The sequence below is a fragment of the Ambystoma mexicanum genome, chromosome 9 (assembly GCF_040938575.1).
Source record: "Ambystoma mexicanum isolate Mex_15411 chromosome 9, UKY_AmexF1_1, whole genome shotgun sequence".
Classification (NCBI taxonomy): domain Eukaryota; kingdom Metazoa; phylum Chordata; class Amphibia; order Caudata; family Ambystomatidae; genus Ambystoma; species Ambystoma mexicanum.
In genome coordinates this window covers 585,155,737-585,183,499 of record NC_090931.1, presented here as the reverse complement: position 1 = coordinate 585,183,499, position 27,763 = coordinate 585,155,737, and the positions used below count along the sequence as shown (strand labels likewise).

The window sequence follows — 27,763 nt, the reverse complement described above, 5'->3', positions numbered from 1 at the left end:
AACCATTCTCATCTCTCTACCCTCAAGATCCCCCAAGGTACATAGATTTCCCTGGGGCCACATCCGGGCTGAGGGCGGGGGTCACAAGCATAGGACCACCTAGATTATCCAACTTCAGTAATGGCAGAAAGCGCAACACTTCGTTTTTCAGAACAACAGATCCAGGACACTATATCTGGAACTTCGTTCTTTGATACAGCAGATAACAACCCCCCACCAAACCCAAGCAACACAGGAGAAAGTATCCTACCTTTAAAGAAGAGGACATTCCGCACGGAGTTGCATGCGCACTTCCTGCGAGAATACCTTAGGGCAAGCATTATACCCACTGGCCTTGTAGTAAGAAATGCGCCCTGCCTATTTCTGGACGACAAGGAATATGTAACTAACGTCAGCTGTATAGCTACAAAATGTAGTCGGGACCTTATGGTACTGATGATTACTACGGCACAGCGCAAAAGCAATCAGATGCAGTCTGATCTAGACAAAGAAGAGAGAAAATTCCGGGAAGATACCACCATAGCAGATGCTAAGAATATCCTAATTGAGCTACAGAAACAGTTTGAGGATTTCAAAACCGCCACCTTGGGGAGAAAAACGAAAAAACTCCAAAAGGATATTAAAGACTTTCAATTAGAAGCAGTATATCCTTATATTGCAGAGAACTACATCCCCACCAACCAAGGAGACTCACCGGTCTCATCACCGGGGTCCACAAGACCAAGAACCCGAAAAAATCGGGGTAGAGGAGTGAACTTCTCAGGATCCAGTAGCGGGTCCTAATTGGACGACCAACGTAAACAACAGGTCCCACCCTTTCAACCGAACTAGCCATACCCACCCCCCACAATGTTTTCCTTTTTTAGGTGGAGGGCCCTTCGGCAACCAACCATGGGGACCCCCACAATGGTGACCGCCTCCAAGAGGGGGCAGACCAGGCAACAAACAGCGCAGGAGACGGCCGTGATATTGACATCACAGGAAGTGATCTCCACTACTCCTATTTTTAATCTGGCAAACATGGAACTTACTAAAGAACAGAAATGTCTTCTGAACAAAGGGCTCACATTCGTACCAGCCAGGCAAACAGACTGGTGCGACCTTGAAATGGAAATCAGAACATTTCTACGTAAAATAAGACTCTGCACGTTTTTCAGACAACATGAACTCGACACACAGGAAGAAGTGGAAGACACAGGCCTACACCCGAAATTTGCCTTTACACCTATGGACAACCAAATAGCAGCAGAATTAATAACATTCGAGAAATGCATCCTCCAGGATCTAGACAAACTGAAGCACAAAAAAACAAAATTCAAACATAATCTAACCTGGAAGGAGAGACAAGCCCTCACAGACCTCCAAAAGAACAAGAACATCATAATTAAACCCGCAGACAAGGGAGGGGACATAGTCATCATGTCAACATCCCAGTACAAACAAATGGTACTTACCATACTAGAAGACCAAGAATGCTACTCCACTCTTCGTAATGATCCTACCAAAAATTTAGAGCAAGAAATTGCGGAGATAGTGGACTATGCAATGCAACGTGACTGGGTGACCGAAAAAGAAGCAGCTTTTCTGATCAGGAAGGGGGGGCGGACACCTTGCTTCGACGCCCTACCCAAGATTCATAAGGACCCCATCAACCCTCCAGGACGCCCGATAGTATCAGGATGCGGCTCGGTTTTGGAACCACTATGTAAGTTCGTAGACACTTTCTTACAACCACTGAGCACACAAACAGATACCTACCTACGGGACACCAAACATACGATTACAATATTCGAAGGCAAAGATTTGAATCCTGCAACAGATATTCTGGTTACAATGGATTTAAAAGCCCTTTACTCGAATATCCCCCAACAAGCGGCCATTGAATGCACGCGAGAATGGCTGACCAAGCACACTACAACAAAGGGTCCCAACCAACTTCATACTCAAATTAATGACCCTAGCCCTTACCAAGAACTACTTTACTTTTGATGGGCAAATGTATCTGCAGAAAAAAGGTACTGCAATGGGGGCAGCGTTTGCATCGAGCATGGCAATTCTGTATATGGCTTCATTCGAAGAGAAACACATATTATCGCAAACCAACCAATGGAGGATGTACAAAAGTTCCTGGTTCAGATATATTGATGATGTCATCTTTATCTGGAAGGGGGATCAGACCAACTTGACACGATTCTGGCAATGGCTTAACACCTGCGACCCAGAAATACAATTCACGATGGAGCACAGTACAGACAAAATCGCATTCCTTGATTTGATGATCCAGCACAAAGACCTGGAGATTAGAATGCGACCTATACCGAAAACCTACCGACCGCAACACCCTCCTGCATCACACCAGTAATCATCCGTGTCACACGAAAGCTAACTTACCGTATGGTCAAATTTACGCATCAGAAGAAACTGCACATCCAAAGAGGACTTCAAGAAACACTCCCAAGTCCTCTCTAACAGGCTCAAGACCAGAGGATACCCAGTATCTACACTCAAACAAGCAGCCAAACGAGCTCTACACACCAACAGAGACACACTATTGGAACAGGATAACACAACACGACAAACCACAGGAGTAGAAGACCGGCTGACATGTGTGATCACACATGGACTTCACACATCGCAAATGAAGAAAAGCATAAGGAAACACTGGCATATAGCCAAATTAAATCTACCAGAGGATCCACCACCGCGTTTTGCCTACAAAAGAGGGAAGAACCTCAAGGAGTCCCATGTCCACTCTCTGTTCCAGCCTGACCTGAGACATCAATCTCAAAGGGTTTTACGACCACTACAAGGTCATTACCCATGTGGAAACTGTGTTGCATGCATATTCAAGGGTAAAATGAAATAATTCCAAATAGGGCAACGTGAATGGTATCTCCGAGACCACACAAATTGTAAAAGCGAGTGTGTGGTATACTGCATTCAGTGCCCGTGTGGCATGAAGTACTTGGGCCAGACCATGAGAGCAGTCAACCTACGCATCTCAGAACATCGCTCAAGGATAAGGTGCAAGAATATAACCGCCCCTCTGGTGACTCATTTCATCGCAGCCAATCACACACCCAACAATCTTCTCTGGTGGCTGCTGGAGAAAGTGAAAGGAGGCCCCAACCCCTCGAAAAGCCTTCTACATCGTGAGTCCAGATGGATAGATCGACTGGACACATATCATCACGGGCTGAATTAGTCATTTCAACCAAGCATATTCTGAACATAGATGCTTGCAGCAACATATGTAGTTTGGCTACCAAATAGAGGAACAGACAACACATCCATGCCCTGCAGATTTGTCACACCTTTTTCCACGCAGATTAGGTCTACCATGCAAACTACCGGCCATCAAAAGGGGTTTTTGGTGCTACACTCCCTCTGGGACAGACCCTACACCTGTCATGATGCCTACCTCCAAGGAGCCGAGTCCGACCCAGCAACCCCAGAGGCAGGCATCATTCCCCCCAGGGAAGTGCCAGCGGGCCCAAGCTGGGGCCCTTTGGACACAGTCCTGGCGTAGGCACCAGGCTCATGTTGGACCCCTGTCCTGGCGCCTTAGGCGCCAGGCTCATAAAGCTAGACATGTGTTCAAGTGTTTCAATGTGCACTTACCTGATGCAGACCATGCTGCTACATCCAGGCCCTCTTGAGGCCTGAATGGAACTACTTTACCTGAGGGACTACTTTCCACCTGGGTGTGGTCGGGGAAGGATACATACCTGATCGGTGGAAGGATACATACCTGGAACTTCTTCTGAAGCTATTTAAACCACGCCCGATCAGCAACTCTTGCTTCGCGTTGTTCTGCTCCTCGCAGCTGGATGCTCACCGTGTCAGCTCCTGCATCTGGACTTCAGCCACGCCTGTCAGCATCCTGGGTCACCTGCAAAGGGAGATAAGAGAGAATTGGAGAGAAAGAAGACCTTACCTGCTAAAGCTGTATCACGGAGACATCACACCGACGATCCTGAAAGGGAATACATCATTTTTAAAAGCATTTCGCTTCGATCGCTGCAGCGCTGCATTTCACTCACCTTTCCTGGGCACCTCCATCTTCAGCAGCAATCATCCAGATCCGCAGCCACTTCCCAGAGCCTAGAGAGAAAAAGACAAGAACACAAGGTGAGAGAAGGAAGGGAATAGGAAAAGCTCAGTTTCCTTCTAAGACTTACCAGTTGGGTCATTCCCATTTCATTTCGGGTCCTGCCGCTTCCTGGCATTCCGGACCCCGGCCCCTATGGGGAAAAAAGACAAAGACATTGAATGAGCGAATGCAAAGACATTACCCGAACGCTCATCCAGAACTTACCTGTCATTTATTGGAACTGCACGTTTCACTTCGGGTCGGCGCCATATCTCCGGCATTCCGAACCCCGGCCCCTAAGGGGAAAAAGACATAAGCGTTAGCGCTTGCTGCAATAAGACAATGAACATTATTATTAAGCTTGAACTTTTGAACTTGCAACAGAACTCTTACAGCGCCTTACCTGAATAGTCAAGCTTATTTGAACTTCCATCAAACCTCAATCCAGTGAAGTAACTGGGTTTCAACGCGCCCCTGCATCAGAAGCAGGATGGAGAACTCATCCTTCCAGACCCTAAGGTGAGACTTCACGGGGAATCGTGGAAGGGTATTGTGGAGGGTTGGAAGGAAGTGGGAGGCTTGAGCATTATTCCGTCAGTAGGTAATACTCCCTTTTCACGCACAGGGGAATATTCCTACGAGCCAGAGAAGCCAGAATAGAGGGGCCCTACCTGTCCATCTTCAGAGTCCTGCGCTTCACCATTGAAGAAGCATCAGCACTCGAAGCCAGACCTGCACCTCCGTGGGAATCAGGTGAGCGTGACAGAATGCAAAGCCTACCCACAATTTCCCACCCGGGCGCTATGGAGACTTCCGAGACAGATCAGCTGGCCCAGCTTTTGGGAGAATTACGGGCAGAAGTGCACTCAGCCCGCCAGGACACTAACGCTCTCAAAAGAGAACTGATCCTATCCAAGGAAAGAACAGATGACCTGGCCAAAAGGTTATTGCAGGCCCAGGCAGGGCACACTCCTTTACCTAATTCCGGAGGTACTTCCACATCAATGGGTTTGAATAACCCGGTACAAATCAATCTACCTGGACACATGCCTTTGGCCCCGCCTGAACGTTTTGCGGGGGATCCCAAGAAATATGCCGTCTTTATGAACCAATGTCGTTTACACTTTCTATGCAGACCCGGGGCCTTCCCTAACGACCAGACCAAGGTAGCCTTTATACTATCTTACCTCAGTGGCAGTGCTGCCGATTGGTCTATTCCATTGGTAAATAAGGATGATCCCATTCTCCAGAATTTTCAGGGTTTCCAGGCCAGCATGGAAAGATTGTTTGCTCGACACTCTCAAGGACAGGCCCTTGATAACAAACTGCTATCCTTACGACAAGGTAATCATGATCTCCTGTCCTACGTTGCCATCTTTAATAGACTGGTTGTGGAAACTGGATGGCCAGAAAACAAAAGGATCACATTATTTCATCGAGGCCTGCGCGGAGAGCTTAAGGATGTTCTAGCTCAGATAGTAGATCCACCCCAGGTCTGCGCAGACTACATAGACTTGGTGGTTCAACTTGATCACAGACTTCAAAATAGAAAAGCAGATCGGTTCAAGTACGAAACCCGAGTACCCGAGTACCGATCAAAACCCACACCAAATCGGCGGTGTTAAAGGACCATTAACGCAGAAGGAACGAGAGAGAAGGCGGCAAATGCAACTTTGTCTGTATTGCGGGACTTCCGGTCACTTTCTTCAAAATTGTCCGGTTAAACCACCTAAGAAGGTGGTTGGAGCCACTGATAACGATTTATTGACACCTGATTCGGGAAACGACCTAGCCCGACAAGCGTAGGGGTCCGCTTGCCGAGCTTGAAAACAGATTCTTTGACCTCGCATTTTGTCATGCCAATGGTGCTCGTGGACCCAAAACAGCCTCAGCAGTTGCATGCTATAAAAGCATACATCGACAGTGGAGCTATTGGAAATTACATACCCCGTGAATTGGCTTCCAAGATTAAGCTCCCTCTCCGCACGAAAGTAACCCAAGATGTCATTACTACAGTAGATGGAACCGAAATAGCCTCTGGGCCTGTAACGCATTCCACTGTTGAAATGACACTGGTGGGTCAGGATGGACATAGGGAAACAATCGTGTCTGATGTGATCAAGGCCCCACAATTTCAAGTAATTCTTGGAATTCCTTGGTTAGAAACACATAATCCCAGAATTGACTGGCGAGCAAAGAAGATAAGTTTTCCTGATTGTGAACCAACTTGTTATCCAAGAAATCCAGTTATAGGTCTAGCCTCAGCAACTTCCACCCCTGTACAGCTACCGTCAGAAAACCAAGAATTCCAAGACGTTTTTCAGAAGGAACAGGCTAACACGTTACCTCCCCATCGGTCTTATGATTGCCAAATCGATCTGGTACCCAATGCTCAACTACCTTGTAGTAGGATTGATGCTCTTACGGAACCTGAGAACCTGCATTTGCGTCAGTATTTAGATCAATACCTAGCCAATGGTTTTATTTGCCCGTCCAAGTCTCCTGTCTCCTCAGCTTTGTTCTTCGTGCCGAAAAAAGAGGGCGACCTTAGAACATGTATAGACTATCGCGCCCTAAATCAAATAACGATTAAGAATCGTTATCCTCTGCCCCTGATCCCTGAGTTTATCGACCAGGTGAAAGACGCTTGTGTGTACACCAAGTTAGATCTTCGAGGAGCTTATCACCTGGTACGTATAAAAGAAGGCGATGAATGGAAGACTGCATTCCGCACCAAATTTGGGCTCTTCGAATATCAGGTGATGCCCTTCGGTTTGTGCAATGCACCTGCCGCCTTTCAGTACTTCATGAATGATGTTCTTCGGGAACTTATCGATGTCTGTGTCATTGTTTATATTGACAACATCCTGGTGTACTCTTCTTCAGAATCCGATCACAGAAAACATGTTAGGGCAGTTCTTGAGAAATTGCGCCAGCACAGACTATTTGCAAAGCTCGAAAAATGCGTTTTTCATACCACAGAAGTTGAGTTTCTCGGATTCATCCTGACACCACAAGGAGTCCGAATGGACTTGCGAAAGGTGGACGCCATCCTCAAATGGCCATCTCCTAGCTCGGTGAAGGGAGTTCAGAGCATGCTCGGCTTCGCCAATTTCTATCGAAGATTCATCCCGGAATTTTCCCGAACAGTCCAACCGATCACAGCTCTCCTAAAGAAAAACAAACGCTTTGAATGGACTCTTGAGGCCGAACAAGCCTTTCAGGACCTGAAAACCAAATTCACCTCTGCACCTGTATTGAAGCACCCGCACCCGGATCTCCCTTACATTGTGAAAACCGATGCATCTAGTTCGGCCATGGGAGCTGTCCGGTCGCAAAGAGACCCAGAAACTAACCAACTACACCCAGTGGCCTTTTGGTCCAGGAAATTTTCTCCTCCTGAAATCAACTACGCAATGACCGACAAAGAGTTACTGGCTATTAAATCTGCTTTCAAGGCTTGGTGTCACTACCTTCTCGGGGCAAGACACACCATCACCGTAATTACGGACCACAGAAATTTACAGTATTTAAAGACGGCCAAAGCTCAATCTTCACGACAACTCCGATGGGCTCTATTCTTTGCAGAATTTGATTTTGTAATTACCTATCGCCCTGGCTGCAAGAATGGTAAAGCGGACGCCTTATCCCGGATTGGCATGGAAGAATCCAATTCGAGTTTAGAACCTGTGCCAATCATACCTGAACAAAGAATCTTAGGCCTAACTTCATTGCAAACTATTGAGGACATCCAAACGCAAGTAAAACCACTTCTAGACTCTTCAGCCTTACTGGAATGGAGTCAAAAGGGTCCTCATTACACCGTTAAGGATGATTTACCCTACTTCCAGGAGCGGCTGTTTCTGCCAAGTAAAGAATTGCAAGAACTTGTTATTGCCCATCATCATGAATCATTAATGGAAGGACACCCTGGTATCGCTAAAACGGAGGAAAAAATCAAACGCCACTTCTGGTGGCCTTCTTGGAGAAAAGACATAAAGTCTTTTGTATTGTCTTGCGGAATTTGCGCCCAAAACAAGGGTCAAAAGAAAAGGCCAGCCGGCCTACTTCAACCCTTGGATATTCCACCGGCACCATGGCACACCTTGTCAATGGACTTTATAACTGACCTGCCTCCTTGTGCTGGTTACAACACTATTCTTGTAATTGTGGATCTATTCTCCAAAATGGCCCACTTTATCCCTTTAAAAGGTTTGCCTTCAGCTTCCACCTTGGCCAAGGAATTTCTGGAGAATATAGTTCGCATACATGGTTTCCCTTCCATATTAGTCTCGGATCGTGGAAGTCAATTTATCTCCCATTTTTGGAAGAAGTGTTGCCAACTAGCACAAATAGATGTGAGGTTATCCACCAGCCACCACCCCCAGACCGACGGACAAACCGAGAGAACCAATCAGACTCCCGAGCAATATCTTCGGTGCATGTTACACCAATCCGAGTTAAATTGGAAAGTCATCCTTTGGATCGCAGAATATGCATACAACAATTCAGTGCATTCTGGAACCGGACAAACTCCTTTTTATACTTTGTATGGTCACCATCCTCGGACCTCTGACCTAGATCCACCTCTGACCCTGGAAATGCCTGCAGTAAATCATATGCATTCCACAATAACCCGAGCCTTCAAAGAAGCTGCAACTCATTTACAGCAAGCCAAGAAAAAGTATAAAGAAAACGCTGATTTGCACCGAAGTAAAACTCCTCCTTACCAAGTAGGAGACCAGGTATGGCTAGCAACGAAACATTTACCCCTCAAGGGCCCGCAAACCTTCAATCCCAGATTCATAGGACCTTTTCCCATGAAGGCTATAATCAATCCCGTGGCCTTTAAACTGGATTTACCGTCCAACATGCGTATTCATCCAGTTTTTCATGCATCACTTTTGAAGCCAGTACAACCAGGGACCCGACTGTCCAAGCCTCCAGACCCAGTTCAAATTGAAGGGGAATTAGAATTCGAAGTTAAAGACATTTTAGACTCCAAGGTGTTAAAGTCAAAACTCTTCTATCTTGTTGACTGGAAGGGATATGGACCTCAGGAGAGATCGTGGGAGCCTAGTAACCATGTTCACGCACCTCGATTAATACAAAGGTTCCACCGGAGATTTCCGAACAAGCCAAAACCCCCGGAGGGAACAACCTTGGGAGGGGCCTTGAGGGGGGGTACTGTCATGATGCCTACCTCCAAGGAGCCGAGTCCGACCCAGCAACCCCAGAGGCAGGCATCATTCCCCCCAGGGAAGTGTCAGCGGGCCCAAGCTGGGGCCCTTTGGACACAGTCCTGGCGCCTTAGGCGCCAGGCTCATGTTGGACCCCTGTCCTGGCGCCTTAGGCGCCAGGCTCATAAAGCTAGACATGTGTTCAAGTGTTTCAATGTGCACTTACCTGATGCAGACCATGCTGCTACATCCAGGCCCTCTTGAGGCCTGAATGGAACTACTTTACCTGAGGGACTACTTTCCACCTGGGTGTGGTCGGGGAAGGATACATACCTGATCGGTGGAAGGATACATACCTGGAACTTCTTCCAAAGCTATTTAAACCACGCCCGATCAGCAACTCTTGCTTCGCGTTGTTCTGCTCCTCGCAGCTGGACGCTCACCGTGTCAGCTCCTGCATCTGGACTTCAGCCACGCCTGTCAGCATCCTGGGTCACCTGCAAAGGGAGATAAGAGAGAATTGGAGAGAAAGAAGACCTTACCTGCTAAACCTGTATCACGGAGACATCACACCGACGATCCTGAAAGGGAAGACATCATTTTTAAAAGCATTTCGCTTCGATCGCTGCAGCGCTGCATTTCACTCACCTTTCCTGGGCACCTCCATCTTCAGCAGCAATCATCCAGATCCGCAGCCACTTCCCAGAGCCTAGAGAGAAAAAGACAAGAACACAAGGTGAGAGAAGGAAGGGAATAGGAAAAGCTCAGTTTCCTTCTAAGACTTACCAGTTGGGTCATTCCCATTTCATTTCGGGTCCTGCCGCTTCCTGGCATTCCGGACCCCGGCCCCTATGGGGAAAAAAGACAAAGACATTGAATGAGCGAATGCAAAGACATTACCCGAACGCTCATCCAGAACTTACCTGTCATTTATTGGAACTTCATGTTTCACTTCGGGTCGGCGCCATATCTCCGGCATTCCGAACCCCGGCCCCTAAGGGGAAAAAGACATAAGCGTTAGCGCTTGCTGCAATAAGACAATGAACATTATTATTAAGCTTGAACTTTTGAACTTGCAACAGAACTCTTACAGCGCCTTACCTGAATAGTCAAGCTTATTTGAACTTCCATCAAACCTCAATCCAGTGAAGTAACTGGGTTTCAACGCGCCCCTGCATCAGAAGCAGGATGGAGAACTCATCCTTCCAGACCCTAAGGTGAGACTTCACGGGGAATCGTGGAAGGGTATTGTGGAGGGTTGGAAGGAAGTGGGAGGCTTGAGCATTATTCCGTCAGTAGGTAATACTCCCTTTTCACGCACAGGGGAATATTCCTACGAGCCAGAGAAGCCAGAATAGAGGGGCCCTACCTGTCCATCTTCAGAGTCCTGCGCTTCACCATTGAAGAAGCATCAGCACTCGAAGCCAGACCTGCACCTCCGTGGGAATCAGGTGAGCGTGACAGAATGCAAAGCCTACCCACAATTTCCCACCCGGGCGCTATGGAGACTTCCGAGACAGATCAGCTGGCCCAGCTTTTGGGAGAATTACGGGCAGAAGTGCACTCAGCCCGCCAGGACACTAACGCTCTCAAAAGAGAACTGATCCTATCCAAGGAAAGAACAGATGACCTGGCCAAAAGGTTATTGCAGGCCCAGGCAGGGCACACTCCTTTACCTAATTCCGGAGGTACTTCCACATCAATGGGTTTGAATAACCCGGTACAAATCAATCTACCTGGACACATGCCTTTGGCCCCGCCTGAACGTTTTGCGGGGGATCCCAAGAAATATGCCGTCTTTATGAACCAATGTCGTTTACACTTTCTATGCAGACCCGGGGCCTTCCCTAACGACCAGACCAAGGTAGCCTTTATACTATCTTACCTCAGTGGCAGTGCTGCCGATTGGTCTATTCCATTGGTAAATAAGGATGATCCCATTCTCCAGAATTTTCAGGGTTTCCAGGCCAGCATGGAAAGATTGTTTGCTCGACACTCTCAAGGACAGGCCCTTGATAACAAACTGCTATCCTTACGACAAGGTAATCATGATCTCCTGTCCTACGTTGCCATCTTTAATAGACTGGTTGTGGAAACTGGATGGCCAGAAAACAAAAGGATCACATTATTTCATCGAGGCCTGCGCGGAGAGCTTAAGGATGTTCTAGCTCAGATAGTAGATCCACCCCAGGTCTGCGCAGACTACATAGACTTGGTGGTTCAACTTGATCACAGACTTCAAAATAGAAAAGCAGATCGGTTCAAGTACGAAACCCGAGTACCCGAGTACCGATCAAAACCCACACCAAATCGGCGGTGTTAAAGGACCATTAACGCAGAAGGAACGAGAGAGAAGGCGGCAAATGCAACTTTGTCTGTATTGCGGGACTTCCGGTCACTTTCTTCAAAATTGTCCGGTTAAACCACCTAAGAAGGTGGTTGGAGCCACTGATAACGATTTATTGACACCTGATTCGGGAAACGACCTAGCCCGACAAGCGTAGGGGTCCGCTTGCCGAGCTTGAAAACAGATTCTTTGACCTCGCATTTTGTCATGCCAATGGTGCTCGTGGACCCAAAACAGCCTCAGCAGTTGCATGCTATAAAAGCATACATCGACAGTGGAGCTATTGGAAATTACATACCCCGTGAATTGGCTTCCAAGATTAAGCTCCCTCTCCGCACGAAAGTAACCCAAGATGTCATTACTACAGTAGATGGAACCGAAATAGCCTCTGGGCCTGTAACGCATTCCACTGTTGAAATGACACTGGTGGGTCAGGATGGACATAGGGAAACAATCGTGTCTGATGTGATCAAGGCCCCACAATTTCAAGTAATTCTTGGAATTCCTTGGTTAGAAACACATAATCCCAGAATTGACTGGCGAGCAAAGAAGATAAGTTTTCCTGATTGTGAACCAACTTGTTATCCAAGAAATCCAGTTATAGGTCTAGCCTCAGCAACTTCCACCCCTGTACAGCTACCGTCAGAAAACCAAGAATTCCAAGACGTTTTTCAGAAGGAACAGGCTAACACGTTACCTCCCCATCGGTCTTATGATTGCCAAATCGATCTGGTACCCAATGCTCAACTACCTTGTAGTAGGATTGATGCTCTTACGGAACCTGAGAACCTGCATTTGCGTCAGTATTTAGATCAATACCTAGCCAATGGTTTTATTTGCCCGTCCAAGTCTCCTGTCTCCTCAGCTTTGTTCTTCGTGCCGAAAAAAGAGGGCGACCTTAGAACATGTATAGACTATCGCGCCCTAAATCAAATAACGATTAAGAATCGTTATCCTCTGCCCCTGATCCCTGAGTTTATCGACCAGGTGAAAGACGCTTGTGTGTACACCAAGTTAGATCTTCGAGGAGCTTATCACCTGGTACGTATAAAAGAAGGCGATGAATGGAAGACTGCATTCCGCACCAAATTTGGGCTCTTCGAATATCAGGTGATGCCCTTCGGTTTGTGCAATGCACCTGCCGCCTTTCAGTACTTCATGAATGATGTTCTTCGGGAACTTATCGATGTATGTGTCATTGTTTATATTGACAACATCCTGGTGTACTCTTCTTCAGAATCCGATCACAGAAAACATGTTAGGGCAGTTCTTGAGAAATTGCGCCAGCACAGACTATTTGCAGAGCTCGAAAAATGCGTTTTTCATACCACAGAAGTTGAGTTTCTCGGATTCATCCTGACACCACAAGGAGTCCGAATGGACTTGCGAAAGGTGGACGCCATCCTCAAATGGCCATCTCCTAGCTCGGTGAAGGGAGTTCAGAGCATGCTCGGCTTCGCCAATTTCTATCGAAGATTCATCCCGGAATTTTCCCGAACAGTCCAACCGATCACAGCTCTCCTAAAGAAAAACAAACGCTTTGAATGGACTCTTGAGGCCGAACAAGCCTTTCAGGACCTGAAAACCAAATTCACCTCTGCACCTGTATTGAAGCACCCGCACCCGGATCTCCCTTACATTGTGAAAACCGATGCATCTAGTTCGGCCATGGGAGCTGTCCGGTCGCAAAGAGACCCAGAAACTAACCAACTACACCCAGTGGCCTTTTGGTCCAGGAAATTTTCTCCTCCTGAAATCAACTACGCAATGACCGACAAAGAGTTACTGGCTATTAAATCTGCTTTCAAGGCTTGGTGTCACTACCTTCTCGGGGCAAGACACACCATCACCGTAATTACGGACCACAGAAATTTACAGTATTTAAAGACGGCCAAAGCTCAATCTTCACGACAACTCCGATGGGCTCTATTCTTTGCAGAATTTGATTTTGTAATTACCTATCGCCCTGGCTGCAAGAATGGTAAAGCGGACGCCTTATCCCGGATTGGCATGGAAGAATCCAATTCGAGTTTAGAACCTGTGCCAATCATACCTGAACAAAGAATCTTAGGCCTAACTTCATTGCAAACTATTGAGGACATCCAAACGCAAGTAAAACCACTTCTAGACTCTTCAGCCTTACTGGAATGGAGTCAAAAGGGTCCTCATTACACCGTTAAGGATGATTTACCCTACTTCCAGGAGCGGCTGTTTCTGCCAAGTAAAGAATTGCAAGAACTTGTTATTGCCCATCATCATGAATCATTAATGGAAGGACACCCTGGTATCGCTAAAACGGAGGAAAAAATCAAACGCCACTTCTGGTGGCCTTCTTGGAGAAAAGACATAAAGTCTTTTGTATTGTCTTGCGGAATTTGCGCCCAAAACAAGGGTCAAAAGAAAAGGCCAGCCGGCCTACTTCAACCCTTGGATATTCCACCGGCACCATGGCACACCTTGTCAATGGACTTTATAACTGACCTGCCTCCTTGTGCTGGTTACAACACTATTCTTGTAATTGTGGATCTATTCTCCAAAATGGCCCACTTTATCCCTTTAAAAGGTTTGCCTTCAGCTTCCACCTTGGCCAAGGAATTTCTGGAGAATATAGTTCGCATACATGGTTTCCCTTCCATATTAGTCTCGGATCGTGGAAGTCAATTTATCTCCCATTTTTGGAAGAAGTGTTGCCAACTAGCACAAATAGATGTGAGGTTATCCACCAGCCACCACCCCCAGACCGACGGACAAACCGAGAGAACCAATCAGACTCCCGAGCAATATCTTCGGTGCATGTTACACCAATCCGAGTTAAATTGGAAAGTCATCCTTTGGATCGCAGAATATGCATACAACAATTCAGTGCATTCTGGAACCGGACAAACTCCTTTTTATACTTTGTATGGTCACCATCCTCGGACCTCTGACCTAGATCCACCTCTGACCCTGGAAATGCCTGCAGTAAATCATATGCATTCCACAATAACCCGAGCCTTCAAAGAAGCTGCAACTCATTTACAGCAAGCCAAGAAAAAGTATAAAGAAAACGCTGATTTGCACCGAAGTAAAACTCCTCCTTACCAAGTAGGAGACCAGGTATGGCTAGCAACGAAACATTTACCCCTCAAGGGCCCGCAAACCTTCAATCCCAGATTCATAGGACCTTTTCCCATGAAGGCTATAATCAATCCCGTGGCCTTTAAACTGGATTTACCGTCCAACATGCGTATTCATCCAGTTTTTCATGCATCACTTTTGAAGCCAGTACAACCAGGGACCCGACTGTCCAAGCCTCCAGACCCAGTTCAAATTGAAGGGGAATTAGAATTCGAAGTTAAAGACATTTTAGACTCCAAGGTGTTAAAGTCAAAACTCTTCTATCTTGTTGACTGGAAGGGATATGGACCTCAGGAGAGATCGTGGGAGCCTAGTAACCATGTTCACGCACCTCGATTAATACAAAGGTTCCACCGGAGATTTCCGAACAAGCCAAAACCCCCGGAGGGAACAACCTTGGGAGGGGCCTTGAGGGGGGGTACTGTCATGATGCCTACCTCCAAGGAGCCGAGTCCGACCCAGCAACCCCAGAGGCAGGCATCATTCCCCCCAGGGAAGTGTCAGCGGGCCCAAGCTGGGGCCCTTTGGACACAGTCCTGGCGCCTTAGGCGCCAGGCTCATGTTGGACCCCTGTCCTGGCGCCTTAGGCGCCAGGCTCATAAAGCTAGACATGTGTTCAAGTGTTTCAATGTGCACTTACCTGATGCAGACCATGCTGCTACATCCAGGCCCTCTTGAGGCCTGAATGGAACTACTTTACCTGAGGGACTACTTTCCACCTGGGTGTGGTCGGGGAAGGATACATACCTGATCGGTGGAAGGATACATACCTGGAACTTCTTCCAAAGCTATTTAAACCACGCCCGATCAGCAACTCTTGCTTCGCGTTGTTCTGCTCCTCGCAGCTGGACGCTCACCGTGTCAGCTCCTGCATCTGGACTTCAGCCACGCCTGTCAGCATCCTGGGTCACCTGCAAAGGGAGATAAGAGAGAATTGGAGAGAAAGAAGACCTTACCTGCTAAACCTGTATCACGGAGACATCACACCGACGATCCTGAAAGGGAAGACATCATTTTTAAAAGCATTTCGCTTCGATCGCTGCAGCGCTGCATTTCACTCACCTTTCCTGGGCACCTCCATCTTCAGCAGCAATCATCCAGATCCGCAGCCACTTCCCAGAGCCTAGAGAGAAAAAGACAAGAACACAAGGTGAGAGAAGGAAGGGAATAGGAAAAGCTCAGTTTCCTTCTAAGACTTACCAGTTGGGTCATTCCCATTTCATTTCGGGTCCTGCCGCTTCCTGGCATTCCGGACCCCGGCCCCTATGGGGAAAAAAGACAAAGACATTGAATGAGCGAATGCACAGACATTACCCGAACGCTCATCCAGAACTTACCTGTCATTTATTGGAACTTCATGTTTCACTTCGGGTCGGCGCCATATCTCCGGCATTCCGAACCCCGGCCCCTAAGGGGAAAAAGACATAAGCGTTAGCGCTTGCTGCAATAAGACAATGAACATTATTATTAAGCTTGAACTTTTGAACTTGCAACAGAACTCTTACAGCGCCTTACCTGAATAGTCAAGCTTATTTGAACTTCCATCAAACCTCAATCCAGTGAAGTAACTGGGTTTCAACACGCCCCTGCATCAGAAGCAGGATGGAGAACTCATCCTTCCAGACCCTAAGGTGAGACTTCACGGGGAATCATGGAAGGGTATCGTGGAGGGTTGGAAGGAAGTGGGAGGCTTGAGCATTATTCCGTCAGTAGGTAATACTCCCTTTTCGCGCACAGGGGAATATTCCTACGAGCCAGAGAAGCCAGAGTAGAGGGGCCCTACCTGTCCATCTTCAGAGTCCTGCGCTTCACCATTGAAGAAGCATCAGCACTCGAAGCCAGACCTGCGCCTCCGTGGGAATCGGGTGAGCGTGACAACACCCCGCACTTGCATGCCAGATGGGACACAGTGGTTATAGACACCATCCTCCGGCCACTTCAATCTAGGCAATGTATTTACCCCTCCTATCTCTGCAGGCATGCAGCCCATACTAGTTACTCACCACCCTGTGGCACAGCCCTGAGATAGACTCCTACGCCCTGACCGACAGGAGCACAACACACACTTAGGCACGCCCACACTCGCGCTACACCCAGATGCTCTCCATTGCCCGTGGGACATGCAGCAGCCAATCAGAAGCCACGCCATGAAACGAGCCCCTAACCCACCGGCGGGAGCTCAACACTCGGAGGAACGTCCCTCCTTTTCGCGTCACCACTAGGCGTTCTCCAATCCCAGTGGAGCACGCAACCACCAATCAGGAGGCACGCCACACTACGAGCCTCCGACTCGTAACATGGCACCGATGTAATTCCTTCCTGTTCCGCATGGTCGCCATAACGACCCGGTGGCGTCCGAGCGCACAGAACCCTTGTGCAGCACTCGGATAGACACAGACAGCAGACGCGAGCAAAGCAGCAGGAAGCAGATGCCCAGGTGCTCTCTCCACTTCGGTAAGACGAGGCAACCTCTGACACATTCCATGCCTCCGCGCACGTCTTGAACGGGGAGAATATGGGAGACACGCACATGTTCTCTCACCCTTTCACTGCCGTATGCATACCAGTAATAGGCTTTTCCTTTGATCCCAGATATTTTCGGCACACACTGAAGAAAGTAGAGCAGCGGCACGGCCACACATGAGCAAAGACTCATCAATTAAACAGAAACTGCTGAAACCAGCAATTTGGGCACACCTGACATGCAGACAGTTACCAAGACACCAGGACCAGGTGATCTGTCAATATTGCCCGGCACTCTACCATCACCCACTCTACCTTAAGGGGTTATGGCAAAAATTGACTTACGTTTTTGCTCTCCTCCCTCCCCTGTTGCCCCCCATTCCTTACCTCTACAGACCGTGAGGAATAATCCTGGAAGTCCCACACTGCCCACCAGCAAAAGCCACCTGCCATAGGTCCAATGTGAGTTCCCGACCCTACCTGGAATCCCCAGGGCACTTGGGATTGTGATACCGACAACGCCATGAGCATAGCCGGTCAAAGAGCGTCTCTAATTAATTTATATAAGCTGCACTAACAGCTACCCAAACCTGAGGTAACCCCACCTTTCTCTGCTCCCCCACACAGGGTCTACCAACTGGACGCCCTGAAGAAGGTGCCTTGTACTGGACAAGTACTTTCAAGCACCGAAACATGCACCCCTTTAAAAGCACGCAGATGAAGATTAAGGACAGACTGTGTACCCCTTTTTTCTAACTCCTAGTGTGCTAAATGAATGTTTAAAGAGCATGTTGGCCTGAACACAGAGATATCCTTCAAGTCCAAAACTTCAGACAATAGAAAGTCAGCCCTGAGCACTGAAGTTGTGTGAACTATTATGAACACTTTGCTCAATGTACCAACCTTTGAGGCAACTGAGCCTTAGTTTCTTGTGATAACTCATACATGTCCAGTAATTGTTCTGTTTGATTATATGTCACATAAAACATACTGCAAGAAGAATCTAGGCCGGATTTAGGCTTAGTGTTTTACTGCACACTAAATGTTTAGCACTGAGGATTTAAAGTGCAACATGGTTATATGTCATTTTACTTTTGTTTTACCCTTGTATATATGTGTCACTGTGAACTGCTTAATACACATGTGTAGTATATAATTTGGTTCTTTTCACTACATAAATGAATCTTGTTTCATCAGAATTGTTCGCATATGGTCTTTCATCCTTCCGGCATACATAGAGTCCCCCCCTCCCAATTTTTTTTTTTTTGGAATAATGACCTCTAAAGGGAATACAGGTTAAGATACTGACCATCAGTACGTGCAGAGCCATGTGATGAGTTCCTCAGTAGTCCCCTTGTCTGATAACTAATGGTTACTTAACACGTGACAAGGTAGGAACAAGTTTATGCCCCCTTTAGAATAGGAGGGCTTCTAATAATCGGCTACATGGGAGTGGGGACAACCTTTTCTTGTTGACCATTGCGTTTTATTGATCAGGAACGATTGCTACAGTTACTGAATACTTATATGCACATTAGAAAGGTTTGAAGAAAAGCACAACGGTTTATTCTGTCATGTCAACCACAGCATAAAATGCCAGAATAATGGCATCACATGCCTGGCATAGTCAACATATGCTAAGCTGGTATGTGTATATATGCCAAGTACCCTTTTTTCGACTGTATATGGATGTTCTAAGGGGTCTCAAAAGATTAAGACAACCATTGTTGTGTTGGATTCTGTTATTTCTAGTTAACACAACAGAACTAGATAGCATTTTGCATACTTAGCACAGTGTGCATTGGTTTCTTTAAGTCCATTTATCATAGCAGATCCAGAGATCATGATGCCCAGTTTGCACAGCGGTTCTTGTTTACATCATGCCCACTTAGCACAGTAGAGCCAGATGCTCTTTTGCCCTGTGGGCTACAATGACCCACTGAACAGAATTTCGCCAAAACCAAGCTGCATTTTTGCAGAAACAGCAAAATGGTTGCGCTGGTTCCTGTGAGCACCATGGCCTTAAAACTATGTTTTGCAGCAACAAAAAGAAGGCTGCACCGTCTTGCAAAGCACACATTGGGCAGGATGGAACAAGGGGACACAATGAGGGAGCGTGCTAGTGTGTTCTTACATGTACAAAAGAAATAGAGTGAAAAGGCAGCACTGCTTTGCTGAAAGTCCAAAATCCCCATTAAAAAGGAAACTTTTTCACCTTTAAAATAATGCTGCTGATGCTATTTTCATCTGCTATTCCTTAAACTACTCTTATTAACAAGGCCCTGCCATGCCCAGTATATCCCATTGTGCTTCAGCAAAACCAAGCATGATTTCTAATTTATAGGCGCTGTCAAACCAACTCTGTGAAACATCAACAAAGGAACTTCACTTTTACCCGCACGGAAAATGCGTTCATTTTCTTCACTAAGCATCAAAGATCAGTAGTTCAAAGGAACTCTATAGCTGCAAGACAGTGTGGGAATCCAGAGGGAGATGCAAAACCGAATTTAAAAAGAAATGCCAGCTTTTCACCACACATGTAAAATGGGCTTTGCAAACTCAAGGAGAGAAAGGCCTATTTTAGAAGTAAACTGTTGAATGAAAGCCTCCCATTATCTAGCAATGTGAAGGGGGTTGTTGCTGGGGAAAATATACACATGGGTTATTTTATTCAACTGTCTTGTTTAATTCAGGACCAAATATAATAAAGTAAAACTGTTAAACTATATTGGCTGGAATTTGCAAATTCCCAAAGGAAAATAGGTTTCTGCTTGGGGGGGATGCTACCAACAGAAGGGCCATCTCAGCTGATACTAACACCCCAGTGATACTTATTAGGTTGGACAGAATCTAGTCTAGGCTGAACCCAATGACAATGGAAGTTCCAGAACAAGAACGTGTGAAGTGGGGAAGGGGCAATAAACCTTCAACCAGGCTGAAAACCCCCCACCTTGCTTTGAAGGAAATGACAGTTGGTGGCAGCTGAAGAAAGAAAAAAATGGTCCAGTGACAGACAAACGACTGCCATTTGCTTCCAAAGACTATTTATGAATAAAAATGTAAAGACTTTCATCTCTGCAGCAAGACTTTGGAAAAATGTAAACATTTCGCAGTTTACAGGTGATTTTATGGTCTTTCATTTAAAACATGTTAGAATTCAGTGAGCCTTTGAGAATAGAAATGGCAAAGAAGCAGGGATTACAAAGAAAGTATCCATGATGCCAATGCACATTTTTATAATTACATCCCTTATGATAATCCACATTGTGTGTAAAGTTATGGAATTTTAGGCCAAATCGTTCATGCTCAAAATTACCAAAAATTATTAGAAGTGCGTAACAATGTCTCATGGATTGCAGAGTTGGAGTGATATGCTCTACACAAAATATGTAACCTGTGTATGTAATTTGCTAAGAGATTTCAACTGCATAAATGTGCTGTTTGTGGCAAAATTGGATTTTAGCTAAAATAACTGTGGGAGATTTTTGAACATTGTAAACTCACATCATAAATCTGCTCTCCTGCTTTGAAATCCAACCAGTTGATAGCGAGGTGGCGACTAGCACCCCTTACCAATCCCGTGGGTTAGAGGTGTGCTTAGCTAAACCAGCCCAGCCATATACTTTGATGATGTCACTTTGTATTATAAAGAGTCCCTGACAAGACTCTGGACACACACTCTTCCTGATTTTCCTGTGCTGGCATTCCTGTTCCATTCATCCTGCTGAGTCCAGATTCCAACTAAAAGGCCAAAGCATTGTTGCCCCTACTCCAGGGCCCACTGCAAAACCTGAGCATTGCTGATCCTATCCCGGCAAGGCCTCAATTCTGAAATCCAACTAAAATCCCAAATAACCAAAGGCGAAAGCTGTGGTATTCTTTTGGGAAGCATCTTGAACCAGCCTGGCTTGCTGTCCACTAACTGCTTGCCCACTAACTGCATCCCGAGGTGCATGTGCCATCCAGTGACCAGAATTACCATCCAGTGACCCAACCCTGCCCAGCTGTCCTTTGCAAGGCGCGCTGCCGTGTAGTGACCAGAACCATTGACGGTCCAAAAATCCCAAAACTAAAAGTGGACTGTAAGTATAATCCCTGCCGCATAGAAATCCATAGTCTACCTTGTCTTGAATTTGTCCTTATCCCACTTTCTAAGCCATCCTATAATTACCCTGGTAACTTGTTAAAACTTTCAGAATTCTCTGTGTTCGAGCCCTTGATCTCCAAGCGTTAGCGCCACTTTTCTCTTCATTCCTGTGTTTAAATAAATAAAAAATCCCTAAAGGAAAGGGGTACACTGCGTGAAGGGTTACAACTGCAGCGTAACTTTTATATTCACTGGTGGTGCTCCTCTTTTCTTAGCCATTAAATCTAGTTTAAGTAAAACAAAAATTTGCCTTTTACTTTTAAAACCGATTTTCTCTTTTTCACTGCTATATTTTCCCAAAAACTAACCTCATTCTCCCTCCCAAATCTCTCTCAATTCACCACCTAGAGACCTATTTTCTATGTTGTACCTGTGATATCTATCTACCCCCCAGCCCAAAAACTGCACTCCAAATCAGAATATTTCGCCCATTTTTTAAAGAAACAGTTTGGGTGCGCTACATACTAGGCCGAGACCAAGGTGTGTGTCGCCTGATTGAAATCCTTAACCACCCAGTTTGTGTGACAGAGCCCAGCGACTAGATTCGATGATGCAAAGTGAGGACATCAGTGGCATGATTAGCAATTCCCAGTTGGCATAGCAGTGCTAGGTAGCAGTATGCCCAATGCCCAGTTTATAGAGTAAGGACTGATTATGTTACGCTCACTTAAGTATTGTGCCTTAAGGGTCAGGGGCAGGCCCTGGAGGAGCAGTGGTGTGTGCAGAATCAAGTCCAGAGCTGAAGAGTCGAGCAGGTAGGCAAATAAAACAAACTAGTGTGTGTGTGTTTATGTATGTATGTGTGCTTGTGTGGGATTATGTGTGCACTTCTGTATTCATACACATGTGGGTATATGCAGGCCTGAGGAATGGGATCCAGAGAATGGGGGAATGAGGGCGATGCTTGCTTGCTCAGGGGTGCCAGCAGTGGGCATTTACAGTTGTTCTAGTACATGGTGCTAATGGCACACATTGGCACAGCCAGCACTGACATGGTTCCTTACAATGGCATTACCAGCATATGGCAAAACGAAACATGATGGTGTTTTTCACATGGGGATACTGGCATATACAATGGCAATACTGGTTATCGGGGCAAAGAAAATATGTGTGTTATGTGGGTACACTGCCTATGTTGGAGAAGCAAGCATGGACATGCTTTCTTACAATGGCATTACTGATGTTATGTTGCAGCCAGTATGAAAAGGGCATCTCACTCTGACAGAATACTGGCATATTTTGTGGTCAAGGACATCAATCAGGAAAAATGTGTTTAGCGTACAGTTGGTGACCTGGCAGCTATTGGATGTTTTCATGTTACCCTGCAAACCGATTGTAAAGTGTAGCTTTGTGCCAAAGGTTTCACAAAAAGTGTGCTGTAAAATGTAGCATTTAAGCTCAATATTGTAAAATATTTCTTGTGGCAGAACTGTCCACCAAATTAATCAAATCACAAGTTAGGGCTCCTTCACTACACTCAGCCACTCGCATGGTTTGTGAGAGATGATAATGATATCTGTTTTTTTAAAGCGCTTTACTCCAAAGTGCTTTACAGAGAACATATTTACATACAATATCACCCAAAACAATAACCGGAGCAGTTTTGCAAACTCAACACAACGGACATAGACAAACGACATCTGAGCTAAGCCATGAAATAAATATTACAGAGCAAAATTGCTCACCACGGAGAACAGGACATCGATTAGCGTTCTCTACATTTTTCAGTGAGATTGAAGGTATATTTAGCTTCTTTCAATGTCATTTTTACTAGGGCTGAGCAAACATTCCTGCAATTTCCTGCAAGGAACCTGAATCACCTGAATTTTGGGAGATTCCTCAAGGACGAACCTCGGACGGAAAAGTGTGTGCATGGTTTAAAGGGGGCTACGTGGCTGAAGGACCCATTCAATCTGAGGCAGCTTTCAGAGAGGCAGGAGGCTGTTGCTGAAGGCAGGCTTAGGATATCTAGGGAAGTGTAGGGATAGTTAAAGTAGCTGCAGAAGAAGGGTAGGGAGAAGTAGTGAAAGACAGGGTCCCAGCCAGAGTGTAAGATTAGGGTTGGTTTTGCTTTCACAGCCCTGTGTGACACTTCCACTGAATAGGAGGGGGTGAACAACGCAAGAGCCATCTCCGGAGATATGCAGAGGCAGGTGACATTACAGTCCGTGTCCATATATTGAGGTGAATGGACAACACACGTGACATAGGATGACGCCTTGGAGGAAATGTGGGAGGTGCCGGGAACCCCTGAGGGCAGGAGTTTGTGGGGTAATCACACTCATCTGATTTTGTCAGGAGTGAGCAGCAGAGATTCAGGGTGGTGGGTAACACAGCAGTCAGTGTCCGTGTCTTGATGTGAGTGGACAACACACGTGTCATCGAGTGACACCTGGAAAGAGGAGTGGTAGAAGCCCGGATCCTTGGAGGCAGCATATAGGAGAGTCCCACTTGTCAGATTCTGCTGGGGGTGTGCAGCAGAGATTCAGGAAGGCAGGTTGTGACAGAGAGTTGAACATTTGTAACACCATGTGCCCGCCTAAACGAGGATAAACATTTTTCACCATTTACACCTGCAGCAGCACTTGCTGTTTTCGCTACAAGGCCAACATTGAAGGAGGTCAATTGAGGGAATTACCCAACTCACGGTCCACTCCACCAGTCACTCAAGGATACAGGCAACAGTACAAGAAAATGCACAATTGTTGCACTACCAAAAATGAAAATCCACGGAGGCAGAAAGAGGAGGATGCGGAAGTGGGAGTGTACTGGGGAGACCACCAGCCGGCCCATAGAGTCGTCGTTTGCTCCAGAGTATTTTAAGACAAGATAGCTGCACCTTTGGGTTGGATGGGGGTGCAGGTTTTCTACTCCAACACGAATCAATAAGGACAACTCAATGGTTTGGCAAAGGGAGTCCGTTTAATGACAAGTACAAAAAACAGGGAGTCATGGAAATCGACAGTGATGCAATAGTCTGTCTCGATTCGACTCTCCGAACTTCATTCAAACAATAACATTTATACTCAAAACTCGTCATAATTGACATGTAACACTTAAAAGTTAACATGCAATTCTATTGGTTTGGAAAAGGTAACTTTAATATAGGTACTATATCTGTATATGGTAACGGAGAGAGGGGATTGGATAAACTCTATTAGGTGGGCGTCTAAGCCCTTCCTTCTAACATCACTCTTGTAGACGTCACTAAGAGTACGACGTCCCATTGGTTCTACTATCTATAGGACCCTAGATTATTTGGTCCATTGTGATTGGGTTGGCTTCAACCCATGAATACATTTCCACTTTACTTAGCAGCACGCAGAATGGTCAGCCAGGTGCAGGCTGCCCCACGATTCACCCGGCCTTCCTTCAATCAATCATTACTTTAGTGGCTATGTGTCAATGAGTTGGCTGTGGTTGGCCTCAAAACTGTATCTTCTTGTCAGGAAAAGTTATGATATCTCTGGCAGCTGCCAAGTGTAAGTGTGAACCTGTGCCTCTTCTTGCTCGGCTGGCCATGTGCTACTCACACCGTGAATCTGCCTAGTTTCCCTCAATTTGTGCATTTAGTTCTTATTCGGCTTGACACCTGCCTACACCTCTTTATCTCGACCTTCCAAAGATAGAATATTCTGTTCTTAAGTTTCAATTCTGCGAAGCTACTTTTCGCTCCTTCTATTGGTCTGTCCTTGGCTCTTTCCTGGCACAAGTTGCATCTGCTGAGTTTCGATTCAGACATCTCTTCTCATTTTAGCAGGAATACGAATCTTGTCCTGTTTGCCTCTAGTAACCTGAGTTGATTCTGCTTTTGTGTAAAGTGGACTCGCACTTATATAATGTGCTTTGTTGAGGTAGATATGTGTAGGTGGTGCTTGCCACGATCTATCTTCTACTAAGCATAGCAAGCCACACTGTTTTCTTAGCTTTCTTGTGGTTTCAAGCATATGAACAGGCGTTAGCTGGATGAATGACTTCATCCTGCTTTACAGCTTAAGCTTCTTTGTATTTCAACACAGTCTCTCCTTCTAGGTTCACGATATCCTTATTCATGGCGTTTCGTCTCTGTGTGTCATTTTTTGGTTCTACACGTTAGTCCGGGCCCTCATGATGTCACCATTCCTCTTCCATGAAGGCCTTTTGGGTTTCTTCGGGGACAGTGTTTAGCCTATCTTCATTTCGTCTTATTTGCTGGTAGGGTTTTCTCAATGGATAGCTTCCTGTCCGTGATTTTCTAGGTATTGGTATTTCAACAGGTGTTGTGTTCCTGATAGGCACTGGGCAGAGCCCTACTGCAGCTCTCTGCTGGTTTATTTGCTCGTCATACATCACGTATTTTGGTGTGAACGTTCCTGGTACTTCAAAATGGGCGATGGGAGAGCAGGCTTTATTTGGGACCTCGGTGTGAGAGTAATGTTTGTGGAGGGGGGCAGGGAGCAGTTAACTGTAAGTGTGTGCATGTTTGAATGTGTGCAAGTCTGTGATGATAAAGGCTTTTGGCAGGGAAGGGTGGATGAGAGGAAGGTAAGAGGGATTTGAGAGGTGAACTCCCCTAATTGACAAAATACTTGCCAGCGTTGGAAGGGGGTAAGTGGGGTGGGGGAAGGAAGGGGTGGTGGGTTGGGTATCTTATAATGTGATATTACGGCATATTGAGGACCGCACAAAATCGACCAAAACAAAATCAGTCTTTTTTGGATTCTGTCTTCAATATGCAGTAATATCACAGAGAACCGAAGAAAAGATTTTGGGGAAGCACAGAACGAGTCATCATCAAAAATGAGCCTTAGCCGTCGTTAAACCAAAAGAAAAAGCAGTGAAAAGATGCAGTTGATAATGGAAGCTGTGGAAGTTGTTCACTTTCACAAAATCAATAAAAGTCTTCCAAATTTGAAGATATTCTGCTATCCCATTCCTCAATATGTCTGAACTTTTGTTCATAGAAGTACAAGACAAATTATTAGCCGCATCACTGTATGACTGGGACATTTGGCCTCATTATATAACTATAAGTCTGCCTGTAGGGGCATGGAACGCCCAGCAGGCCTGACCTGCCGGCAGTTCAGACCCCTACCGGCAGGCTTTTTCACTGAAGCACCAGCACCGTTAACAACGGTGCCAGTACTTCAGGTTTTCTATTCCCATGGAGTCCTGCAGGAGTCCTGCAGGACTCCATGGGAATGGGAAAGAACTGTACCGCCACTGCCTGTGAGTTCCTGGTAGCACCGGGATGTCAGGCAGCGGTAACAGTGTTACAGGGTTGCTGATCATCTGCCGCATATCTGCGGATTTTACCGGCAACATCGTAATGAGGCCAAATAATTTTCCAGTGGTGGTCTGCCCTAATACAAGCTGCGACCAGCACACGTGTTATTAATTGAAAAGTGCAGCCAGTCAACTTATAATTACCCAAGTAGGACAATTTGTGGGTCAAGGGGGATTTCCACACTGGTTATTGTTTTGTTAAAAGATAGGACTCCCTTCCAAAACAATCGGATCATACAACGGCCTTACTAGAAAAATGAAACCTTAGACTAGTGAGCAACTCCAACAAAAACAAGGACATCTGGGCACAGGAAGTGAGATAATAGGAGAAATATATTCCCTGAATGTATACAAGCTGACAATTTTGTTGCTCTCTACCATATATTATACAAGCTTGATCATCTAACTGAATCCCTAGATTTTTATGTCATCTGTCCATGTAGAGATGGGGAGTCGGAGGGGTTATTTCGGGTGGAGTTTAAAAATAAACGCCATACATGGAGGTGATCCTCCAGAAAAGGAGAGGCTCCCAGAAAATGTTCTTCAGTTAGTTATGTCTCTAGCACCTATTTGTCTAATCTTGGGGTTGAAGATCCAGTGTCTAATTTCGATATACATATAGCGCACTGATTCTGGAAGCAAGAGTGCTTCTTTGGAGCGCTCATAAACTTGGGGAATATTATCTTGAAATACCTACCCTAGCCTTACAAGTGGAGGGTAATGGGTCGACTTACATTTTGTACACGGACGGTGAGAGACAACAGCATCTATTTAAAGGGATCACCAATGGATGCTGTTCCAAGTTAAATCCTCTTTTCTTGCCAAGATGAGTTCCAATCTAGAGTTTACGCAGGTTGGACTGATAGAAGGTAGCTTTCTATGCTCCTCAGACTCCCAATGTGCCACTAAGCTTAGGGTCCAGTAATGTCTTCTAGAGGATCCTCTGATGGCACCCGACAACAGAAATTGGCCACCTTTTGTAGGTATTTAAATGAGAACAGCCTGGAATAGGTACTGCAGACTGTACATCAACATTATTTTCATGCTTGAATCTTGCCAAACCAGGATATCTTTGGTTTAGCTCATCCTGCAAGACATGTTTTCATGGTTTTAAGTAATTCAGATAAAAATGACTTTGAGGGGTAAATCCA

General features: G+C 46.1%; 1 protein-coding gene across 1 annotated transcript in view; it reads right to left on the bottom strand.

The window, feature by feature from the left end:
• ASPA (aspartoacylase) overlaps positions 1–27,763 on the bottom strand; it is a 336,193-nt gene that overhangs the window by 9,199 nt on the left and 299,231 nt on the right. The window lies entirely within an intron of this gene.